The following is a 24,375-nucleotide window of genomic DNA, read 5'->3' on the forward strand; positions in this document are numbered from 1 at the left end:
AGTGGGCCCATCTGAGGTTTCTGCTGGTCCACAGAATCTTGTTCATTGTTGGGACCTGAATTTTCCATCTTGATGAACAACTGGAAAACTACTCGCCTCTTACAACAGAGTGTAAATGGAATTTAGAGCTTTTCTCTCTCTGCTTCAGTTGGGTATCAGGATGCGCCTCAGTCGGATCCTTTCCACCTCTCCTTCCACAGTGCCGCAGCTTCTCATGGGTCTGTGGTTGAGACCCACCTCCAGCCCAGGGCCTGTAGGTTCTGTTGCCTAGGTGCTCATTATTACCCAATAGTTTCTGGATTCCAGGTCAGAGGGTGTTATGTTATGCTCAGTGACAAATACCATATAATTGCACCCATCTGAGGGATATAAAAACAAGGCAAAATAGAAGGAACAAAACAGCAGCAAACTCACACACTGAGAAGTGACTTATGGCTACCAAGGGGGTGGGGCTGAGATGGGTGGGTGGGGATCGTGAAGGGGATGAAGAGGCACTAATTCGCAATCACGATAGGAGTTGGTCCCAGGGACGGCAGTACAGCGTGGAGAATATAGTCAGTGACACCATAACATCTTTCCACATCGATAGATAGTAACCGCAGAAGAGGGGGTGAAGATTTAATAATGTGGGTATCTGCTGAACCACTCTCTTGTATATTTGAAACCAACATAAGATTGTGTATCAATGATAGTTCAATTAAACGCCCCCCCACCAATAAAAACAGCAAATATTGCCAAGGCTTGTGTACCAAGCATTTCACCTCCTTTTACCCACATGAGCCTATTCTCAGGCTTTCAGGACGCTTCTCTGTCTCTGATATGCTCTAGTTATTACTATGTCAAATTACACACGACTGCCTTTTTTAAATGCCATGTCAAAGTCATGCTACTTAAGTGAAACAATTCTCTTTTTCAGACACCCAGGGAGGTCTAGCTTCTCTCCTCGTGAGTTCCTCAAATTGTGGACACTCACTAAGAAAGGCAGCAGTTGTTGATAGTTCTCCGGGACCAAAGCTGAATCTCTTTAGTTGGATCCTCTCCTTTTAGCCCCTAATGGCTTCATCATGCATTATACAAACCCTCAAGCTTCTGTTAAAAAAACAGAAAAAGAAACAAACAAACAAACAAAGCTCTGGCAGTTTTTTCTGTTCACCCGAAGAATTCTACTTTTCTCTTCTTGGAAAAAGGAAATCTCCTCTGAAACAGGAACATATGCAGCATTAAAACTCAAAGTTAATGGACTGTCATTCAGCACAGAAGTTTTGCATGTCCCAAGTGTAAAAATAACAATAACATGATTACATTTGTAGCGCTTAAAGTTTATAAAGAAGCTTTATGAAAGTGATCTTCTGTCCAAATTGGATGTTTTTCATGCTCCTATAGGACCTCTTCTTCATATTGTTATTACTCTTTTTTATTTTGGTTCCATTAATGTACAATTACATGAGCAACATTATGGTTACTAGACTCCCCCCATTATCAAGACCCCACAACATACCCCATTACAGTCACTGTCCATCAGCATAGTAAGGTGCTATAGAATCACTACTTGACTTCTCTGTGCTATATACTGCCTTCCCCATGCTATCCCCTACATTACACGTGCTAATCGCTATGTCCCCTTTGCCCCCCTTTTCCCTCCCTTCCCACCCATCCTCCCCAATCCCTTTCCCTTTGGTAACTACGAGTCCATTCTCGGGTTCTGTGAGTCTGCTGCTGTTTTGTTCCTACAGTTCTTCCTTTGTTCTCATACTCCACAGATGAGTGAAATCATTTGATACTTGTCTTTCTCTGCCTGGCTTATTTCACTCAGCAAAATTCTCTTTAGCTCCATCCATGTTGTTCTAAGTGTTACGAATTGTTTTCTTCTTATGGCTAAATAATATTCTATTGTGTATGTGTACCACATCTTCTTTATCCATTCATCTACTGATGGACACTTAGGTAGCTTCCATTTCTTGGCTATTGTAAATAGTGCTGCAATAAACATAGGGGTGCATATGTCTTTTTCAAACTGGGCTGCTGCATTCTTAGGGTGAATTCCTAGGAGTGGAATTCCTGGGTCAAGTGGTATTTCTATTTTTGGTTTTTTGAGGGGCCTCCATACTGCTTTCCACAATGGTTGAGCTAATTTGCATTCCCACCAGCAGTGTAGGAGGGTTCCCCTTTCTCCACATCCTCACCGACATTTGCTGTTGTTTGTCCTTTGGATGGCGGCCATCCTACGTGGTGGGAGGTGATATGTCACTGTGGTTTTAATTTGCATTTCTCTGATGATTAGCGATGTGGAGCATCCTTTCATATACCTGCTGGCCATCTGAATTTCTTCTTTGGAGAAGTGTCTGTTCAGGACTCTGCCCATTTTCTAATTGGGTTATTTGCCTCTTGTTTGTTGAGGTGCATGAGCTCTTTATATATTTTGGTTGCCAACCCTTTATTGGATATGTCATTTATGAATATATTCTCCCATACTGTTGGATGCCTTTTTGTTCTATTGATGGTGTTCTTTGCTGTACAGAACCTTTTCCGCTTGATACAGTCCCACCTGTTCATTTTTGCTTTTGTTTGCCTTGCCCGGGGAGATATGTTCATGAAGAAGTTGCTCATGTTTATGTCCAAGAGACTTTTGTCCATGACTTTCTCTAAGAATTTCATGGTTTCATGACTTACATTCAGGTCTTTGATCCATTTTGAATTTACTTTTGTGTATGGCGTTGGACAATGATCCAGTTTCACTCTGTTACATGCAGCTGTGCAGTTTTGCCAACACCAGCTGTTGAAGAGGCTGTCATTTCCCCCTTGTATATCCATGGCTCCTTTATCGTATATTAATTGACCATATGTGTTTGGGTTAATATCTGGACTCTATTCTGTTCCACTGGTCTGTGCATCTGCTCTTGTGCCAGTACCAAAATGTCTTGATTACTGTGGCCTTGTAGTAGAGCTTGAAGTTGGGAATCAAGATACCCCCGCTTTATTCTTCTTTCTCAGGATTGCTTTGGCTATTCGGGGTGTTTTGCCGCTCCATATGAACTTTACAACTATTGGTTCCAGTTTGTTGGAGAATGCTGTTGGTGTTTTGATAGGGATTGCATTGAATCCGTAGATTGCTTTAGGCAGGATGGCCATTCTAACAATATTGATTCTTCATAGCCAAGAGCATGGGATGAGTTTCCATTTGTTAGTGTCCTCTTTATATTCTCGTAGCACTGTCTTGGAGTTTTCTGGGTAGAGATCTTTCACTTCCTTGGTTAGATCTATTCCCAGGTATCTTATTCTTTTGGATGCTACTGTGAATGGAATTGTTATCCTGATTTCTCTTTCTGCTAGTTCGTCGTTAGTGTATAGGAAAGCAACAGATGCCTGTGTATTAATTTTGTACCCTTCAACTTTGTTGAATTCAGATGTTAGTTTTGGTCATTTTGGTGTGGAGTCTTTAGGGTTTTTTATGTACAATATCATGTCATCTGCAAATAGTGACAGTTTGACTTCTTCTTTACCAATCTGGATGCCTTGTATTTCTTTGTTTTGTCTGATTGTCATCGCCAGGACCTCCAGAACTGTGCTGAATTAACAGTGGGGAGAGTGGGCATCCCTGTCTTGTTCCCAATCTTAGGTGGAAAGCTTGTGGCTTCTCGCTGTTTAGTATGATGTTGGTTGTGGGTTTGTCATATATGGTCTTTATTATGTTGAGGTACTTGCCCTCTATACCCATTTTGTTGAGTTTTTATCATAAAGGGATGTTGAATTTCGTCGAATCCTTTTTCAGCATCTATGGACATGATCATGTGGTTTTTGTTCTTTTTGTTCATGTGGTGGATAATGATGATGGATTTTCGAATGTTCTACTATCCTTGCTTCCCCTGAGATGAATCCCACTTGATCATGGTGCATGATCCTCTTGATGTATTTTTGAATTTGGCTTGCTAATATTTTGTGGAGTATTTTTACATCTATGCTCATCAGGGATACTGGTCTGTAATTTTCTTTTTGGTGGGGTCTTTGCCTGCTTTTGGTATTAGAGCGATGCTGGCATCGTAAAATGTGTTTGGAATTATGCCCTCCTCTTCTATTTTTTGGAAAACTTTACGGAGAATGGGCATCATGTCTTCTCTACATGTCTGATGATAAAATTCAGCGGTGAATCCATTTGGTCCAGACGTTTTGTTCTTGGGTAGTTTGGGATTACCGATTCAATTTTGTTGTTGCTATTTGGTCTGTTTAGATTTTCTGTTTCTTCCTTGGTCACTTGTATTTTCATAGAAAGTTGTCCATTTCTTCTAGGTTATCCTGTACGTCACCATATAGATTTTCATAGTATTCTCTAATAATTCTTTGTACTTCTGCGGTGTCCGTACTGATTTTTCCTTTCTCATTTCTGGTTCTGTTTATGTGTACAGATTCTCTGTCCCTCTTAATGAGTCTGGCTTGGGGTTTATCTATTTTCTTTATTTTCTGAAAGACTCAGCTCTTGGTTTCATTGATTTGTTCTAGTGTTTTATTCTCAATTTTATTTATTTCTTCTCTGATCTTTATTATGTCCCTCCTTCTGCTGACTCTGGGCGTCAGTTCTTCTTCTTTTTCAGGTTTCAATTATAGTGACTTTAGACCATTCATTTGGGATTGTTCTTCCTTCTTTAGACCTGGATTGCTATATACATTCCTCTTAGAACTGCTTTTGCTGCATCCCACAGAAGTTGGGGCATTTGCTGTTGCTTTCATTTGTCTCCGTATATTGCTCGATGTCTGTTTTAATTTGGTTGTTAATCCATTGATTATTTAGGAGCATGTTGTTAAGCTCCATGTGTTTGTGAGGCTTTTGGTTTTCTTTGTACAATTTATTTCTAGTTTTATACCTTTATGATCTGAGATGTTGGCTGGTAGAGTTTCAATCTTTTTGAATTTACTGAGGCTCTTTTCGTGGCCTAGTACGTGGTCTGTTCTGTAAAATGTTCCATGTGTATTTGAGAACAATGTGTATCCTGCTACTTTCGGGTGTAGAGTTTTGGAGATGCACCATTGGGTCTAGCCTTTTCTTAATGCTTCGGGGACACTGATGCATATGAGATTGTCTCACAGTAATCCATCTCTGTTGGGAAATAATCAAGTTATTTCTCCCTTTTCTCCTTTTTGTTTATCCTTTACTTTCACGCTGACAGATGCCATCTATTGTTTACCCAGTTCTCCACCTTTGTGTTCTCCACTGCCTCCCTTTTGGTTTGCTCTCTCTAGTATGAACAACAAACCAACTCAGGAAGTACAACTGTATCAGAAAAAGATTAGTGACAATTTTATTAAAAAGAAATGACAACCATGTATTTGTATGTTTATGTCTAAAGGAAACACATCTAGATGTTAGCAGTTTTCTCTGCATTGTTGACTTGTTCATTTTCTCTCCTTTGTAGTATTATTGCCAAATTTCCGCCATGACCATGTGTTTATTTTATAATAAAAAAATCGTTTTATTTAATGTTTCACTATAGTTCATTGGTTTTGAGTCGTTGCTGTGCCATTACAGCATGGATGTCATCTTGCTTATATCAACCACCAGATGACCTTGGTTAAAACACCTCACTGAGCATCAATTTCTCCGTTTGTTAAATGCCTCCTGCACAGAACTGGGAGAATTAAATGAAATGCACTAAGTAGAGTGTCTGGCATGCAGAGAGTGACTTAAAAGTATCACTCCCGGGGAAAAAGATGGCAGCATGAGAAGTGAGGCAGAACCCTCATTCCAAAACCACATGTAACACAAATATACAGCAAATACAACTAATCCTGAAAGAGCGACCTGAAGACTGCAGAACAGAGCCTACATTTGGGGAATAGAGAAGAACTCATAGAAAACAGTAAAGGAGCAAAGCTGTTGTGTGGTGGGACCCAAGCCCTCCCCAACCCCAGCTCACTGGCGGGAGGAAGAGAAACGGAGCAGGCAGGGAGTAGAAGCCCAGGACTGCTGAACACCCAGCCCTGGAGATATGCTCTGGGAGCACAAACCCACAGTACACAGACAAGTGGGGCTGGAAATCAAAGACAGACACAATACTTGGAGAGACTGAAATTCCAGCTCCTTGTGGAGAACAGGTATGCACAACCGGCAGCTGTGGGACAAAAGAAAGGTGGGCACTTTGAAGGACTTCACTTCAGTGAGAGGGGTGCAATAGAGGCAAAGATTTACAAAGGGCTTGCTGCTCATGACAAAGGGCAGGTGGACAAAATAGTCCTGGCACACTCAGCCCGACCGGCTGGAAACTTTCAGGAGCTTCAAAAGCTTCATCCCTCTGGCTGGCAGCAAAGCCCGGAGGACCCCCACTGTGAAACAAAGCCTTCTGCTCCTTCCTCCCAGCAGGCATTAGCCCACACACCTGCTGGCTCAGCCAACATGCAACCCAGCTGGAGGCTGGCCCTGCCTATGGCAGCTACAGGCGCATAGTGCAGAGGCTTGTCCCTGTGCACTCAGCCCACTGGATCCGTCAGTGCAGGCAGGCACTGCAGCTGGGAAGTTGGAAACAGATCGCTCCTCACAGCGGGCACTGGTGCCATACGCTTCTAAACCCCGCCATTGCTCCAGGTGCTCAGCAGCTCAAGAGAGTAGAGCTTCTGGGCACCAGAGGATGCCGCCTACACAGAGTTATTTTTCCATAGGAATCACCAGAAAAGTGAAACAGCAAACAAATTTTGTACAAACAAAAATTCTGATGCCAGAAAGAGGGCTAAGTGAAACTGAAATCACCAATCTTCTTGATAAGGATTTCCAAATAAAAATCATAAACATGATCATGGAGCTACAGAAAAGTATTCAAGATCTCAGGGAGGACTTCAAGAAAGAGACAGAAAATTTGAAAAATAAAGTATCTGAAATGAAACAAACAGGGGAGGGGTTTAAAACTAGATTAGATGAGGTAGAGGAAAGGGTCAATGAAATAGAAATTACATAACAAGAAAAGAAAAGGAGCTGAGGCACAGAGAGAAAAAAGGATCTCTAGGGCTGGAAGAATCACAAGAGAACTGTGTGTGACAAATCCAAACAGAGCAATGTTTGTATTACAGGGGTACCAGAGGAAGGAGAGAAAGAGAGTTAGAAAGTCTCTTTGAGGAACTAATTGCTGAAAACTTCCCCAATCTTGAAATAAAATTATAGAGATGAAAAACAGATTAGTGATTTCTAGAGACTAGGGATGTTGGAAGGGAAAGGTGGGTTTAACTATACAGAAGCATGAGGGACATCTCTGTGGTGATGGAATAGTTCTGTATTTTTATTCCCCCAGTTTTACTGTGATACAATTGACATGTAACATTGTATGAGTTTAAGGTATACAACATAATGATTTGATACATGTATATATTGTAAAATGATTACCACAATGAGTTTAGTTAATATCCATCATCTCACATAGTTTCAATTATTTTTCCTTGTGATGAGAACTTTTAAGGTTTACTCTCCTAGCAATTTTCAAATACATGACATAATTATTAGCTGTAGTCACCATGCTGTAGGTTACAGCCTTAGAATATATTTAACTTATAACTGGGAGTTTGTACCTCTCTACTACTTTCACACATTTTGCACAACCCTTGCCCCCATTTTTGATAACCACCAATCTGTTCGTTCTAAGTTCAGGTTTTCTTATTAGATTCCGCACATAAGTGAGATCATACATAAATCTCTTTCTTTGTCTGACTTATTTCACTTGGCAGAAAACCTTCAAGGTCCATGAATGTTTCCACAAACAACACGATTTCCTTCTTTCTTATGTTTGAATATTCCATTATACATACATACACATACACACACACAAGTATACACAGGATACATACACATACAGCATTTTCTTGTCGATCTGTTGATAGACACTTAGGTTGTTTCCATGCCTTGGCTTTTGTAAATAATGCCGAATGACGTGGGAGTGAAGATAAGTCTCTGAGAGAGTAATTTCATTTCCTTCAGATACATACCTGGAAGTAGAATTGCTGGATCATGTGCTACTTTTAAGTTTTGGAGGAATCTCCATACTGTTTTCCGTAGCGGCTGTACCAACTTATATTCCCACAGTGCATAGGGGATCCCTTTTCTCCACTTCCTTGCCAGCAATTGATAACTCTTGTCATTTTCATAACAGCAATCCTAGTTGGTGTGAGGTCATATCTCATTGTGGTTTTGATTTGCATTTCCCTGATGGTTAGTGTTGTTGAGACCCTTTTCACGTACCTGTTGGCTGTTGGAATATCTTCTTCAGAAAAATATCTATTTAGGTCCTTTGCCCATTCTTTAACTAGATTATTTGGTTTTTTTTGCTGTTGAGGTATGTGACTTCCTTACATATGCTAGATATCAATATGTATCTTGATTGTAGTGGTGCTTGCATGAATCTACACATGGAATAAAATGACACAGAACTATATACATTTTGTACCAAGGTCAAATTCCTGGATTTAATATTGTACTACAACTATATAAGATGTAACCATTGGGTAAAACTGCAAGAGCCCACTTTTTAGTGTTCTGATCATCAATTTAGGAGTGTGTGTGTGTGTGTTTGTCTGTGTGTTGGGGGAATCCTTGCACCAACAAGCAATTCTCAGACACAAGCTAGGGATCCTAAAACTCAATTCAATTCTGAAACAATCTATCTGGGTTATTACAGATTCCACAGGTTAGGTTTCAGTCCTCTGAGACTACCCCCTCCATTTCAGAAGACAGCCACAAGAACAGGTTATTGCCTGTGCTTCTGAACAACCAGCCAGAGACTGGATGTTTCAACAACATCCCACCTCCTTGGACTTCAGATGCCACTCCAAAGTCCAGATTGCCACCTGTACTTTTGACCAAGTGGGTATAAATCAGAGGTCTTGGGGAGACCCCAAGATTCCCTCCTCAAATTGAATTAATGTGATAGTGTGGCTCATGGAAATCAGAGAAACATTTTTCTAGCTAGATTACTAGATTTTTTGATGAAACTTTATAACTTGGAAACAGCCACGGAAGAGACGCATAAGGCAACATATGCAGAAAGGGCACAGAGCTTCCATGCCCTCTCCAGGCACACCACTCTTCCTGAAGCTACGTGCATTCACCAACTGGAGGTTCTCTGAACCCAGACGTTTTGGGTTTTTACGGTGGCTTCATTATATAAGCACGATGAACGAACTCACTGGTCATTGGCAGTTGATTCAACCTGCAGCCCCTCTCCCCTCTCTGGCAGTCTGGGGAGTGACTGAAAGTTCCAAGTCTCTAATTGCACAGTTGGTTCCTCTTGCAACCAGTCCCCATCCTTTGGCTACCCAAGGACTATCCAAAACCTACTTCATTAACACAGCAAAACACACCTTTATTCTTTCATCACTCAGGAAATTCCGAGGGTTTTAGGAGTCCTGTGCCAGAAACAGGAACAAAGACCAAACATATATTTCTTATTATAAATCACATTATCACAGCTACATGGCAAGAAGTAGAAGCTATTCTGTCTGGAGGATGTACGAAAGCTGTGGCCTAGGGATCTGGGAAATCAGTATTCTTGTTCCATGCACACCACCAAACAGCTATAGGACTCTCAAAAAGTCCTTTAACAGTCCCAAGTCTCCGTTGACTCATGCATAAAATAGAGAGAGTAAAAATGTTTGCCATATCTATCTTGAAAGTGTTTTTGTGGAGACAAAATAAGAAATGTGAAATCCTTAGGAACTATAAAGCAGGGTTTGGTGAACTTCTCTGTAAAGGGCCACACTAAGCAGTTCAGGCTTTGTGGGCCGCTATGGTCTCTACTCAGTGATGTCAATGTGGCACAAAGCAGCCACAGATAACATGTAAAAGAATGGTTTGCTGCAATTAAACTTTCCTTACAAAAACACGCAGACCAAATTTGACCTACAGGCTACAGTTTGCTAACCCCTGCTACGAAGGCCTATACAAACCTTATTTTTATGTTTAGATCCTTTATCTCATGTGGATAGTAAAGCAGAACAAAATTTAACTTAGGAGAGCTGGCTTCCAGTTCTGTCCATGACACTAATGGCTGTGTTGTTTTGGCAAATTTGTTCATCTCACTGGCCTCCTGTGGGGGGAGTTAGGGGGCGAAGGCAGTGTTCCCAGCCCAGGGTGATTAACTGGTGAGACTGAAATGAGTCTAAGGAAAGGCTAGGTCGGGAGAAACCTGTTTATTGCACATGAAGAATACCGGCTCTGTTCTCCCCTCTGGCGGCCGCTCTCACTCCCCATCTCCCTGCAGTCCCCGCACAAGCTTGCCTCCCTAACCGCCCCTTCTGGGAGAAACTCCAGGGGCAGATCCCCAGGAAATGACAGGTGCCAGAACAATTATGCTACAGAGGGGAGGAGAGAACAGTCTCTCTCCATCCCTTGTCCCAGAAGCTGAGGGAGGAAACAACTATTGATATGTAAATGGCTAAGACCTGGTGAGAGATTCTGGAAATTAACAATTTTACCCCACACCTCCTTTTATTATAATCAGGAAAAGGTGAGCACTATCTCTTCCAAGGTCTGAAGTGTTTAAACCTATCCCCAGTTGCTTTGATAATTCTCATGAAATGTGCTTTCTCAGGTTATGAAACCTCAAAACCACTTCATCATTACAAACTCTTTATGAAAGGTTATGTTTATCACATAGATCATGGGCATGGATCTCTGGTCAATGAATATGAATATGTCTACTTTACTGGAGAAAAAGTCGATGCTGAAAGGAAACCTAGTTGAAAGAACATTAATGGTGCAGCAAATTTATTTTTGGCATTTCATAGTTTGTCGAGCTCCCACGTCAGGTTTCTTAAAAAATGAAATTTAACCAAGTAAATCTGAAGATTGTATTGGCTTTTTAAAATGATTCATGACTCAGGGAGCATCCCATCTAGCAAGTAGAGGGAGCTGCTTTGAGTTGCAGAACAGCAAAGGTTTGCAAAGGCAGAGAAGGAAGGAGTGGAAAAAGGAAATTATTAGCAAAGAATTCGTTGTTTTCAGCAAGTTGGCCCTCCTAGGATTGACTGGGAAATTCCATATCGACTGCTTAACGGTTACAGTCCCGGAGGGGGTTGAAACTGCAGTTACGTATTGTGCAGTGGGAGGCTTTAACATCAGCGACTCCATTTTGGGCCCATGGTTTTCTTTTTTAACAGGGTGCATAGTTTAACTGGAAAGTACTCGATTCCTTTAAAATGCAGTGCTTCGGTGCTTCTGAATTTCTTCAAGTTTCATTGAAATATGTCTTTTATTAATACGGCATGATTATTTGAAAGACATTCCAGTTAACATAAGCTATTATTTCAAAAAAGGGATTAAAATGTATTGAAAATTAATATATAATTTGCTAGAAAATCAAAAGACCTGTCATCAACTGTAAATTGCTTTAGATACATTAGTGGTGGTTACATGCTTACATGCTTAAAAATAGAAGAGACGATAAAATACATTAATTATAAATGTATTTGAATTTTTAATATGTATTTCATAAAATTCATGATCATTAAAATTTTGGGAATTTTTCTTGAAGACAAGAAGAATCTGGAATAGTGTGCTTCCTATCACTGCCAAAACTCAATAAACAGCTGATTAATGTTAAACATAATATTAAGAAAATGTGTATAAAGTAAGCCCAAAGTCAGCAGAAGCAAGGAAATAACAATCATTAGAGCAGAAATAAACAAAATAGAGAGTACAAAAAAAGACAAAACGGAATCTATCTTTTGAAAAGACAAACAAAATTGACAAACTCTTGGCTAAACTAAGACTCAAATAAAATCAGAAATGAAAGAGAACACATTACAAGTGATGCCACACAAATAAAAAGAATTTTGTAACTCCAGAGGGAAAATCCCGGCGTAAAATACCTTGAAATCGAAATCAGTCAAAGGGAGAAATAAAGTGGGAGAAACCCATTTATTCCTTTCAAGCAGTCATCCACTTCTGCTCTGCCATGTCTCTCATGACCCAGCTACAGAAAAAGAAAGAGCTCCACCCAACCTCTCCAGTCCAGATAAGCCCTCACTTGCCCCTGTAATTACCTATTGATACGGAGATGAACAACTTCTCTCTACCCCTTGGAACCATACTGATAATGGAGATGCACTGAGGCTAGGCAAGAGATTCTGGAAATGTTGTAATTTTGCCCACAGACTGTAAGACATTATTATGAAGAATTATATGCCAACAAACTGGTTAACCTAGAGGAAAAGAAACATACCACCTATCAAGACGGAATAATGAGGAACTACAAACCTTAACGGACCAATAATGAACAGAGACACTGAATCAAGAATCCAAAATCTCCCAGCAAAGAAATATCCAGGGCCAGGTGGTTTCATTACCAAATTGTACCAAACGTTTAAAGAGAAATTCATGCTAATACACCTCAAATTTTCAAACAATTAAAGAGGGAACAATTACAAACTCATTTTATAAGGTTTGCATTACCTGGATACCAAAGCCAGACAGAGACACTGTAAGCAAGGAAAACTACAAGCCTTATCCCAGATGAACATAAATGCAAAAGTCCTCAAGAAAACACTGGCAAACTCAACAGAGCAGCACATGAAAAGGATCATAAGGAAACGTACGCATTTGCATGAGGGTTTAGAATCACCAAATGTGAAGATAACTTCCAGCTTTATGAGTTTATAAAGCCAAGAACTGGACATACTACTTCTTGAACATATTAACTCCAAGGATTTTTTTAATGTTCTTTGTAGGCAGAGTACAGTAGAGAACACTGAACATATGCTAAGACATGAATGAAAAAAATAAAATGATACAGACCTTTTAATAGAGAACGAAGTTTTTTAGCAGGTTTTCAGAGATGAGGAAACTCGCAGGGCCAGAGTCCTGACTCAACTGTATTATTAAGCTGGTTAGCGGCACAGCTGAAACTCGAGGCTGGGATGCTTCATTTTATTCTAAGTTTCTTTCCACCTTGAACCTACATAAAGAGAGAAAAGTAACATAAGAACACTAAAAACAATATAGATAATACCTGAATGTGGAACTATAAGCAGGGCTTTCTTTAAAAACGCACAGACGTAGTCAACGGATGCTGCCTCAAAGAGGTGAAGAGAAAGGAAGTGAAGGACGGGAGATGCACATCATACTAGGTACTGGAAGGAAGAAATTTCCTCTACCCCTCGAGGTTCTTCTAGCCAGTCTAAGAACCAAACTGACATGAGACAGGGTAACAGGACAAAAAAAAAAAAAAACCACACAGAGTTTACTTACATATGTTCAGGGAAGCCAGAGACATGGATCCCAAAGACAATCAGGGACCATGAGGCATATATGTCCTGTCATCCTGAACCAAGGAGAAGGGGGTACTATGGGTCTGAGATTGCAAAGGAAGCGGGAAGTAATTCACAGGAATATGAAAAGAGTAAATGTTTGTAAAGAGAATACTTGATGGGCCACAGAGAGAAATGTTAACAGGCTTTGTCACACTCCTTCCTGTCTATCACCCCTCGTTCACAATATGATATAGCCATCTGTGGTGACGGCGCTCCTCCCAGAGCACTACCTCCATCTCAACACTTCTTAAGCAGTTGTTGTGGGGATATACAAGTATCTTCCTGAGTCTCCTGGGCCTTGATAGTTTTCAGCTCAGAATAATCTGCACGCCCAAGGGCCACAACTTGGGGTGGGTGGTCTGCCTTTGGTCCCTACGCAGGCACAGGGAATGCCTGGCAGCAGTCCTTTCAAAACAACAGGAATTAACTGTGGAAGAGTTTTATATCCTCTCTTGACTTGGGAACAAACTAAAAATTGTCTTGTCCATTCACATATTCATTCATTCAGCAAATGTTTCTTAGCACCTACCGAGCACAATTTCCAGTGCTGAGTCTTGTAAACATGATAAACAAGAAAGGCGTGCCTCTGGCCCTCCAGGAGCATAGGAGCCAATAAAGGAGGCAGATGTTTAGCTTAGCGACAGCAAAACTACAAGAGCTATTTTACAGAAAGTAGTGTGTGGGGAGAAACTTGCCTAGTCAAGGAGACTGGCTGAGAAAAGACGACTTGCCGAGAAGAGGGGCATTCATGTGACTCCGAGGGATTACTCAGAGCTACCATGCAAAGGAGGAGAAAAGAGAGTCCCAGATGAGGAATTCCTTCTCAGTTCCCGTCTCTCGACTTCTCTGCGTACTCAACAGAATTGGCACATCTTCCTGCTTGGACCTCATGACATCACCAGGCACCCTTTTCAGTCTTCTATGCAGGCTTAGCCTCTATTCAACATCTTGATGTTGCTCAGCCCTGCATCCTCTCCTATATCTACTTTCTCACATTTGGTGATTCTATCCAGATCACTAGTTTTGATCTCCAGGCCCGTCCTTAACCACTGACCTACCGACTAATGCATCCAACCACGTATTTCAACTTTCTGCCTGTAGATTTTTAGACATTTCAACATAACGTGGCTTGCCTGCGGTAGCCGTCCACCTCTCTTCCATCCTGTGTGTTGAGCATAGAAGCTCTCTTGGAACACACTACCGTCAGCAAGAGCAGCCAAGGTTGCGAAGGAGAGAAAAGAGCTATTTAACCTAAGTGACTATGGTTGAGTAAGTACTATTCAGCTTGGAGTACGCGTTAAAGGAGAAAAACAATATTCCAAACCAATGACGATCTTCTTGATTTTTCACCTTATTTGTTCTCTTAGTAATAATGATCTCTCTAAATCTTAGGTGGTTTTTATTTTATTCTTTATTCTTTCATGATCAGTTCAAATTTTTATAAAATGTAAACGATATCCAAACTCAACCATGAGTCATCTTTAATCATACGTACTCTTCATCAAGTTAGAGACTAGACTTGGTCTTGCACGGCTCCTCCACCCCACCTAGGTGGACATGTATAGCCAGTGATATCTTGCGGCGATCTGAATGAGTCATTATGAAAGCAAAAGACAACAAAAACGGTTTCTAACTTTTTTGAATCCCTAAGTATATGGCCTCTCCCTTCACTGAAAAGAATCCATTCTGAACCAAACCACATCCTTCTCTGACAGTTTTTTGTTGCAAATATGAAATACAGTAATGAAAGGTATGACTGGCTCAACTCTCAGACTGATTTATGATGACAGTTCTCTGATACAAGGTAAATGAAGAACTGAGTGGATTCTGTGAAGTGAAAATTCCCTATTATGTTCTTCCCCTGTGTTGATTAAGCACGTGTTAGGTAGTTTGCAGACTAGGACCTTTGAGACCTGTGTTGTGCAGAATGACTTATGGCTGTTAAATGTTATGCTTTTCTCAATGAAAGCCCTGATATAAATCCTGATTGAGAATCTTTGAGGTACAAAGGAAAATACCTCTTGGGCTCCCGGGAGGAGTCACGGACTAATCCTGAGGCACCTCTTAGATTTTACCAAAATTTTCGTTAAGAAAAATAATCTGCATTGGAGGTCTTCCAAAATTTATTAAATATGCTACAGACAATACTAGTCTCTTTAAACAGCCTAGCCCATTACACTACCACCCTACTCTATTATTCCCCCAAAAAGATATTTTCACTGAGTCCTATACATCGAAAAGAAACGGTCCACATTTGTAGCCTAATATTTAAGGTCTCTTGGAAACTGGATCATCTCATCCATGTCCATGGCTTAAACTAATACAAGTGCATGACTTCAAAACCTACAGCTTTTGACAAAACTTCACTTCTGATCTCTCTAATCAAAGAAACTACTCAATTTTATTTCTTAGTTACCTTGCAGGTGACTCAAAATCAACATGCCTAAAACACAACTTTTTTCCTTCAATAAAGTCATTCTTCCATTTATATCCTCTGCTTCTCTGAGTGAACACATGGTATCTCAGACCAGAATCCAAGAAGTTATCCTGGAGTTATTCTTTTCCCTTCCCTGTCATATTCAGTCCATCACTAAGTTCTTTGAGTTCTTCTCCCTGAACATGTTTACAGTCACTCCTACCTCCCCACTACCAACCCTGCTGCCCTACTGCAGGCCTCCATCATATCCCATCTGCACAATTTATAACAGCTTCATTACTAGTTGCTTTTCTTCTGGACATGTCCTCCCTTCCCCATCAGACAGTCATACGACTATGGGAACATGTGTCATGGGATTTATCTTTCTCATTCATAAATCTGATCACATCACTACCATTTTCAAGTTCTTTAATGGTTCCCTATCACTCCACATTACCTAAACTCCTTTGCACGGCTTACAAGACACTCTGCGATCTAGCAACCTGCCTCTTCTCCCGCCAGTCTTAACCTCTTTCCAAATGCTTTCTTTTTTATGTCCCTAAACATTTATTTTCCATTTCTCAGAAAATCCCTTCTCGCAGTCATATATCCAGCCTGTGCCCACTTGGGTTGCTCTGCACATGGAATCGTGACCCCTTCTTGCCCATGCATCAAAATCTAATTTATAATTCAAGTCTAAAGTCAGTAATATCTGCTATATAAACTATCCTTATAAGACTCCTGAGATTTTAGAATCTCTTGTCCCTCTACACAGTGAATATATTTAAAATATAATGACTGTCTCTCCTAATGAAATTTTTTCTCATATGCCTGTCTCCTACTCGCTTATACCTTCTTCAAAGTTATTTGTCTATAAATCTTTGTCCTTCTATCACTTAGGAGAGTGCCTGACACAGTCAGATGCAGTATTTTTAAGAAATTGACTTAGATGCGTTTCCATGATGTTGAGCATCTTCTCATGTGTCTGTTGGACATCTGTATGTCTTGTTTGGAAAAATGTCTATTCAGACCCTCTACCCATTTTTTAAGCAGATTGTTTTTCTGGTGTTGAATTGTACGAATTCTTTATACATCTTGGATATTAGCCCTTTATTGGACATATCATTTGTGAACATCTTCCCCCATTCAGTAGGTTGCCTTTTTGTTTTGTTGATGGTTTCCTTCACTGTGCAGGAGCTTTTTAGTTTGATGGAGTCCCACTTGTTTATTTTTACATTGGTTTCTTTTGCCTGAGAGATGTATCCGGAAAAAAATTGCTAAGGTTGATGTCCCAGATTTTACTGTCTGTGTTTTCTTTGAGAAGTTTGATGATTTCAGGTCCAATGTTTAGGTCTTTGATACATTTTGAGTTTATGGAATAAATAAGCCACAGCAATGAAAGGTACAGCCTAAGGAATATAGTCAGTACTATTGTAATAACTTGGTAGGGTGACAGATAGTAACTACACTTATTCCATGGTAAGCATTTTCTAATGTACATAAATGTTGAATCACTATGCTATCCACCGAAACTAATACTATGCCATCTACAAAAAAAAAAAAAAATTCAGTGAACAAACGAATGTATGAAAATATGCACAGGGTTAACGTGAAAAAATAAGGAATTACTGTTGCTTCATTAGCTTTCCAACGCTACCACCTATTAGTCCAAAAGCCGAAGATGATTTATAAATTGGACATCTGAATCCTACCACTCAGTTGAATTACTTGAAGCCATTTTACCACATTTCTTATAGAGGGGCAGGGACACAATGGGAAGAACAGACTGGGGATGCAAAGATGGGTTTGCCTTGATCAGCTCCAAAGCCCCTGTCAGTTCTGTCCTATGTGCGTCTCTGCCCACGACCGAGGCAAATGTGTGCTATTATTAAGGAATTACTTCATGTCCTTTATCAGGGAGACCAGAAGACCGAATTTCATAAGTGCTAAGAAAGCAAGAACTGAGTGAGGAAAATTACATTAAGCAAATCTGCATCCTTCTGTGAAAGAAAGAACCAACCGGGTTTGCAATGCTTCAGCTTCACAAAACCGGAATGCCCTTCTTTCTGACCTTATAGCGGAAACCTGCCCACTGCAGGACCTTGTTCAGTGCTGGAAGACAGGACAGTGCCAAAGGCCTGGGAGTAGGGCATATGCACAATACAGGCTTCCAAACTCACATAAGCAAGAGCAAAATGGGAATATGACATGAAATAAAGTCAACGGCAAAGTGACCCATACTCTTTGCTTCAACAGACTAGAAAGTCTCTATTACACAAGCTACTATTTTGTTAATATATTCATTCAACCTCCTAAAATTTTTCCTCAGATGTCACGCATAGAAGCAGATGCTGTTAAGAGTTACAAATGGCCTGAGACACCATCTCGTTGATGCTTCTCCTATCGTGATCCCTGCAACCCTGGGTTCTGATGTGACGCCTCTGGGACTAGCCAAGAAACAGAAGAATTCTATTTAAAAGCTAAACATAATCTGATCTAGTCTAACTCCCTTGATTTAGAGATGAGACATCTGAGGCACAGAAAAGCTAAGTGATTCATCAAGTTCATGGCAGATGTCTACGACCTGCCCAGCTCTTACAATGCCCATTAAAATGGGGACATTATACTTGGACATGTTTTAGAGCCCAACTGCCTCAATTCAAACCCTGCTGCTCTTATATGACTTTGAGCAATTCATTTACCCTTTCTGGGTATCTGAAAAGCAGGGTTCATACTGGTATATGCCTCATAGTATTGTTTTGAAGAATAAGTGGGTAATACATAGGTAGAGCCGAGCACATAGCAAGCACTCAAAGTACTACCTATTGTTACAGTTACTCTTTTTCAGTTTTATCAAACTCAAACCTTCAGGGCTAGGCACTGTATTAATTTCCTATGTTTGCTACAGCAGGTGACCATAAATTTCGTGTCGTAAAACAATACAAATTCATTATCTTAAAGTTATCAGGAACAAATGTCCAAAATGGGATTCCCTGAGCTAAAATCAAGGCGTCAGCAGGGCTGATATCTTTCTGGAGCTTATAGGGGAGCACCTTTCCTTTGACTTCTCCAGCTTCCAGAGGATCCCCATATTCCTTGGCCTGTGTCCCCTTCCTCCACCTTCAAAGCTGGCAGTGCAGCTTTATCCAACCTCTAATTCTGACTCTCTACCCTCTATCTTTTACCTCTCTCACTTAAAAAGGACCCTTGTGATTACAGTGGACTCACTCAGATCATTCAGGAGAATCTCCCCATCTCAAGAGCCTTACCTTAATCACACATGCAAAGGCCTCTTTCCATGTAAGGTGGTATATTCACAGGGTCTCGGGATTTCAACACGGACATCTTTGAAGGACTATTATTCTATGTGTCATAGCTAGATCATATATTTAATGCACAAAACAGCTGTGTGTAAGAGAGGAAGGAATGGTGTATGCTTTTAAATATTAGACTAAACAAACGGATACATCCCAGACCTGACTTGGTATGAGGCCACCGGCTTCGGATCCCTGCCCCATAGCATTGCATTGCTTGGTTAGACCAGGTCTCTGTGAAGCAAAGAAGCAAGGTGGTGACTGCCTGAGTCTATGCTACTTAAGAACCCTAGATAATTCAAGATAGTTATCTCATAATGAAATAAAATGGTAAGATTCCTCCCAAATTCACCCAGTCTGCTCCCTACATGTTTTAAATACCTGACATGGAAATGACCAGACTTTTTAGCTCCCTCTGTTGACTATTTCAAATTAAATTCTTTCACAGCCGGTAACAACAGGGAGTCATAACAACAGGTGCTTCGGTGTACACTCCTATTTGCCTTCTCTTTTTTAGCCATTACACCTGGTGAACTTGGAGATCCTGCAGGGATGGCATCTGTTGTCACCATCTCCCACGAAATGCAGGCCCACAGTTGTTGATCTGCAAGTGTCAGTGAAAACCCGAACCGTACTTGGCTCTGTTGTCTCATGGCTTTGCCACCACATGCTGAATCAAATCACAATTCACAGTTAGTAGCTGAAAGAAACAGAGAAATGGTCAATGCAAAGACATCTTCCTTGGCACTACTGGGAGGCAAATTACGAAACCTACCTAACTACCTCCTCTATTTCGTCTGATGGTTTCCATTGCCAACGTGGAAAGGGGAGTTTTAAAAGGAGCCCTAATGGATACTTCTGAGACCACAGCCCCGTCGCTAAAATGTAGATTTGTCTTCATAGGCAGGAGTGAGGTGCAAGTATGAAAAGAACACAGCGTGCTTGAAGCCATGACACAGAAGGAAGGATGAGCAAGAAGTAACAAGTTGGCAGGACAGAGAGAGAAAACAGAGGATGAAGTTATCGTCGATGCCCGTACAGTGAGTGTGTGGGAAAACGACTCGGGAATGAGGGTCAGAAGTTGTAGATGAAATAAGGAAAGGTCAGTCTTGGTCCACTTCTGGCTGCCAACTAGATGAAAGATGCTAATGGCAAGAGTCTAAAGCCCATCGAGTCATTACATTATCGAACTTTATGAGCCACTGCTTGTTCAACACATGGAAGAAACAACTACTGCCACATGTCGTATTTCTACAAACGAAGCCGACTCCTACCCATTGAGTCTCTTCCCTCTGAACCAGTTCTCATCCCACTAAAACTACATTGGTATGGTCAATAAAACCAAGTGGGTGGAGAAGATGCTGGTAGAAATGGGTGTTAAGGCAACTGTTTTTAACTCTCACACAGTGTATTCATTTCCTGTTATGGCGGTGATAAATCACCACTAACCGAGTGGTTTAAAGGAACACAATGTCACTATCTTACAGCTCTGGGGCCAGAAGTCTGAAGTGGGCCTGATGATGCTAGGATCCAAGTGTGGGTCAGGCTGCATTCCTCCTGGAGGCTCCAGAGGAGAACCTGTTTTCCTGCCCTCCTATTTCCCCGAGACCACCTGCGTTCTCTGACTTCTGGCCGCGTCTCTGCCTTCGGGACTCCAAAGCGCGTGACTGCAGCCTCTGCTTCTGTTGCCACACTTCCTTTGCCTAACTCACACTCCTGTGTCCCTCCATAAGGAACCTTGTGGGGACACGGGGCCCACCCTGAATCCAAGATAATCACCCCATCGCCAACTCCTCAATGTAATCACATCTGCAAAGCCCATTTTTCCAGGGAAGGTGGCATGTTCACGGGTTCTCAAGATTGGGAGGTGGATATCCTAGGGGACCATTATTCTGTGTAGCACAGAGTTGTCAAGGAAGACTTGATTCCAGAAGCTACAAACCCAAACATCCACAGAAGACAGGTGGGCAATATACATGAACAAAAGAGACCACAGGATGGTGGAAAGGAAGGTAAACAGAGAGTTTCCAAGGCCTTCAAATTTTAAAAACTGTATGTAATTAACATGTAGGCAAAACAAAAGATGTCTAATTCATGCTTACCTCTTTTCAACCGTTCTTTGAAACCAGGTATTTGCTCTGTTCTCAAAGAGCCTCTTTTACCAGAACAAAGGGAGGTGCTGTCTGCTAAATGGCCAGTGCACTCTGCTGCCAATTCCACACTGACATGAATATATAAAGGCTAAAAAGAAGAATGAGGTTTAGAGGCCTGTCTTAGCTGAGACACTCACCAAGGACTAATTGGAAGAAATCGGCCAGGAAGGAAGATGACATTTCAGGAAACACGGCATAAATAAAAAAACACAGGGACCTTCTTCCCAGCAGACTCACAAAGAATTCCCTGGCTTGGAGCTGGATGACATCTGTCTGAATAGTCTGTAAGGACTGATGGCCCATAAATTTTTGAAAATAGTAACTGTGACATTCTAGCAACAGGTTCCCAGGACACAGGCAAAGAGCATAGCAATACTATGTTTCTGTTAGACTTCATCTAAGAGGGTTTGGGGTGGGTGAATAAGTGAGAGCGGGTAGAGCACAACTTTGTGAAGGCATGCTGAGCATTTGGCCACAGGAAGCAGTGAATTCATCATCGTTTATGGAATTCCAGCTTTACCAACACTGAGGCCGGCATCAAAATCAGAATACACAGATTTTAGAGAGCTTTAGAGCAAGGGCTGTCAAGAAATGATCCCAGGAGATCAACAGCCCATGTTCACATATGCAGTCTTTAGTAGATGTGCAGCAGGGAGAACAAAAACGATGTCGTCAGAGGAAGACACCAGGGGCAACTCCTGTGTGAGGGGAGCGGCGGAATTCAATTATTTCACACGGGGAGGGGGACATGCCCTTCTATTTAAAAATCAAAGTAAACAGACACGTTCATGGACTTTTGGTAATGAAAGGGAAGTTCCTAAGCCTGTCTCCAAGTTGAGATAAAGAAAGATGAATTTACTTGCACAGAAAACATAACAGAAATACAAATGTGTGTGTGTGTGTGTGTGTGTGTGTGTGAGAGAGAGAGAGAGAGAGAGAGAGAGGAAGAAAGAGGGAAAAAAAGAAGACAGAATAACAGAGAAAGACAAAGAAAGAGAAACTACTTTGGTGAATGAATTTTACTCAGTAGCAGTGAAATTATAAATTACTTTTTCTGTTGTTCTGTGCCACTGACTTCCAACAAGTTTTGTCAATCATTTTCTTGCCTCTGCATGAAATCTCAAAAATGTAAAAAAGCTTTCCCATCATTCACACATGTAAGTGAATAGTCTCTTTTAATAAAAAATGCCCAGTTCAGTGGCTCTAATATCAATGCCTTAGTCTTCTGTAAATGTCAAACCTACCTCCCTGTCATCTTGCTCCTTGCGCTGACATAGCCGTGAGAGCTGCATTAGGGGAGGGGAGCTTGATCCACTTCTGGACTTTGTTCCCGCTCTTTTCTTTTCACTGGGCTGTCTCTGGTCTTTCAGGGCTCAAGATGAGGCAGAGAGGAGAGAGACATGGCAGAAACAATTTTACTTGACTGCTATGGTTGCCCCTGACAGTGGTGGCCACTGAAAGAACCCTGCCCTCTCACAGTCTTTCATGGGCACTTAAGTGGGGTCTTCAGAAATGCCTACTCCCGTGCATTTCCCACCTGACTGTTCCCTGGGGAGACAGCACCTCTGCCATCTCCAACAGGTTGCTCACGACTCGCCCATCAGCCCAAGCATCCAGCAGTCTATCCACACATATTCTCACTCACGGGGTCACCATGCCCTCCTGGAGATCCTCTGGGGCAGGATCTTTCCAGATGGCCCAGGACCAACGTACGTCTGGTCCACACCTACAAGAGCAGACCATTTTGACTGCAGCCCTGTGTTTTTGGTGTGCTGCCACACACCGCTCCCTTTAAATTCTTTCCTTTATAATTTCCAGATATAAATCAAGTTCTTAACTATTAGTAATTGCTGGTCAGGCTCTCTAGATGATTTCCTAAAACACTGTTCAGGAGATATGAGGTCAGAGTTACACAGCCGTCTGCTATACCCTTCTCTGCTTACCTATAATCTTGCATTCTCTGTACAGATGGTCTGGTAGATACTGTACTCAGTCTTTGGGATCCTGCCAAGAACTCCTGAGTAGAGGGAAAAGCCCCAGTTAATAACTTGTTGGATGATGATAGATGATAGATAGATGATACGTGATTGATAGATAGATAGATAGATAGACAGATAGATAGATAGATAGATGATAGATAGATAGATAGATAGATAGATAGATAGATAGATAGATAGACAGATAGATAAACAGACACATTCCAAGGACCTAAGTGCCTGGAATAATCTAATAATCCAACCAGGCACTATGCATCTACTAGCACTAATCTTGTGTATCTCATTTACAGTGAGGGAGTTTGGACGACTGCACGGACAATTGTCCTTCCTACCTCTTTTGAGCCTCCAAGATTTTAGTGTTTCTTCTTGGACCTCCCACTTCCACTGCCTCTAAATTCCCGATCCCTTATTCGAGCATATGCTTCCAGTGTCACTTTGAGGCTGAGAAAAGGATTATGACGGGACTAAAGCAGAAGACAGGAATATAACTGGTTTTCTCAGGACCCCAGCAGTTCCTGGCGCAGGTCTTGCTATGAGCTGTGCAGGGCAGTGTGCACGCCCGATTCTGGTCCTAGACAAGATGCCATGCATTGCATGGTAGGGCCAGCCGTGCTAGGCTGAGCTTCAGTTTCCTCTCTGCAAACTAAGATTTTATACCTTCCGATATTCCAGGACCTTGTAGGTTGACTCATTAAAGCTGCAGGAGAGTCACTCACACCACTCAGGCTCACCCAAGGCTCATTTGTACCCCAGAAAATCCACTTGCTAATTGACAGTGATTCAGATTCAGGTACATTTATTTCAAGCAAGCTACATGTCAGACATTGAGCTTGAGGACTTCTCACCCATCCTCTCATTTAGTCCTCCTGCCAATGGTCACAGGATGTCCCCAGAGGGAAGCCTATTTAGAAAAACGAATAAGGTTTAAAGAGTTTCTTGGAAATGTTGAGTCAAGGCAAAGAGAAAGAGATGATCTGGGAAGATGCTCTTGAATCTCTGCTCTGGAAGCTGATCTCAGTGAGGACACACAGAGTCTTCCCCATTAGCAGCACTGGACACTCATTGGCCAAACCCTTCTACTCACTTAGTATTGTATGCGGACACTTTGTGCCTCCCCAAAACAACTTGCCCTCTCACTTATAACCACGATGCCTCTGTAGAAGGAATCTAGGCACACAATATTTTCCTCAATATAAAATGTCCCCATCTCCTAAATAGAT

General features: G+C 41.4%; 1 long non-coding RNA gene across 1 annotated transcript in view; it reads right to left on the reverse strand.

Moving 5' to 3' along the window:
* Positions 1-7,284: 7,284 nt before the first annotated feature.
* Positions 7,285-24,375, reverse strand: part of LOC130684595 (uncharacterized) — a 33,531-nt gene continuing 16,440 nt past the window's right edge. Inside the window, exons 2-3 of the long non-coding RNA XR_008998928.1 lie at positions 12,761-12,920; positions 7,285-8,370 (exon numbers count right to left, since the gene is read on the reverse strand). This is a non-coding gene — a long non-coding RNA (uncharacterized LOC130684595). The remainder of the gene's footprint in view (positions 8,371-12,760; positions 12,921-24,375) is intronic.

Source organism: Manis pentadactyla, chromosome 8 (assembly GCF_030020395.1).
Source record: "Manis pentadactyla isolate mManPen7 chromosome 8, mManPen7.hap1, whole genome shotgun sequence".
NCBI classification, from domain to species: Eukaryota; Metazoa; Chordata; class Mammalia; order Pholidota; family Manidae; genus Manis; species Manis pentadactyla.